Raw genomic sequence first — 1,994 nt, 5'->3', positions numbered from 1 at the left:
AACTAGATATAGGTTAATATAAATTAACAAAGTAAGTAACATAGAGAAAAGATATTTGGGGGGAAAAAAGAGACTCACCAACTTTTTGCATAATACCAAATAGTGCAACATATGTGTAATTAAATTTCCAGAAGAGTAGAGTGAGATCAATGTGGAAAAATATATATATATATTGGAAGACATAATAGCCAAAATTGTCCAAAATTTGAAGAAAGATATAAATTTACAGATACATGTTCAGCAAATATTAAGCCAAATAAATATCAGTGAAAAACTCTCCACGACATACTATAGCTAAACATATCTTTGAAAGTCAAAGATACAAAGAAACGTGAAAGCAACTAATGAATAATGATATATACAGTGGAATAACCATTTGACCAATGGTTGGCTTCTCATCAGAACTATGGAGGCCTAGAAAGGATAAAACAATATCTTTAAAGTGGAAAAAATAAAGTTTATCAACAGAATTCTCTGTCCATCAAATTTTAAAACATTTTCAGATAAAAGTAAACTATGAGAATTCATCTTCATCATACCAAAACTATAAAAATATTTAAGGAAGTTCATCAGGATGTAGGAAAATAATACTAGATGAAAATCAAATCCACACATGAAAAAGAATAACAAACATCAAAAAATAATAAATATTCAAGCAAATAAAAAATATTTCTTTTTTGTATTTTTTCTTATTATATGTTACTTAATCATTTAAATAATCAAAAATATGGCTAAAAAAAGAAGAAAACAAGAAAAGCAAATAGAAATAGAATAATAAATGTTTTGACCAGAACCTAACAATAACAATAATCATGTTAAAATTAAATAGATCTAATCACAACATACAAATGGCCAACAGGTATGTGAGAAGGTGCTCAATATCACTAATCATAAAAAAAAATGCAAATCAAAAGCCCAATGAGATATCTACTTTCATCAGGTAGAAAAACTGTGACTATAAAAAGATACCAAGTATTAGAGAGGATATTGATGAGAATGTAAATGGGCAAAGCCACTGTGGAAAATGGTAAGGAGGTTCCTCAAACATTAAAAAAAAAATAGAACTACAAAGTGATCTGCGATCCCACTCCTCACAAAAATCATTCTTCATGATGTATCATTTTATGGGTTTTGAGAAGTTTACAAAATCATTTATCCACTAGTATAGTCATGACACAGAACAGGGCTATCATTCCAAAATATCTAGTGCTGTCTCTTTTCAGAAAGCCCATATCCCTACATCCATACCCCTAGGAAAATCTCTGTAGCTTCGTCTTTTCCATAATTATATATAAATAGAACCATACAATTCCACTATTGTATGTCTTATTTCACTTAGGAAAAAAAATTAAGATTTATTATTTCGTTGCATACATATGTAGTACATTTCTTTTTTTTTTAATTGCTGAGTAGTATTCCATTAAATGGAGATAGTAAACATTTGACCGGTTGAAATACATATTGGTTGTTTCCAGTTTTTGGTGATTATGGATACAGCTACTAAAAACATTCATGTACAGGTTTCTGTAGAAACATAATTTTTACTTCTCTTGGTATATATTTAGGAAAATGATAATTGGATTATATGGTAAGCATATGTTTAATTTTCTAAAATGTTCTTACTTTACTCAATATTCTAAAAAAATACCAAATTGTTCTTCACAGTGGCTATACCATTTTGCATTTCCAGCAGCACTATTTAAGAGTTCCTGTTCTTCCCCATCCCTGGTCAGCATACTATACTGACACTTTTTTTTTTTTTTATCTTTTATTGTAGGTGTGTAGTAGTATACCATGTGATTTTAATTTGCATTCACTAATGAATAATGGTGTTGGGCATCTTTTAATAATCCTATTTGCAATCATCTATATATCTTTTCAGTTAAGATTCTTTCTTTCTTTCTTTCTTTCTTTATTTATTTATTTTTATGTTTTAGATGAGGCAACTCTTGGTTGATCTCACAGATTGCAAGGACCTTGTCAGTTTACAATCC

The sequence above is a fragment of the Pteropus vampyrus genome, unplaced genomic scaffold, assembly GCF_000151845.1.
Source record: "Pteropus vampyrus isolate Shadow unplaced genomic scaffold, Pvam_2.0 Scaffold9, whole genome shotgun sequence".
Classification (NCBI taxonomy): domain Eukaryota; kingdom Metazoa; phylum Chordata; class Mammalia; order Chiroptera; family Pteropodidae; genus Pteropus; species Pteropus vampyrus.
Note: the sequence above shows the minus strand (reverse complement) of the source record.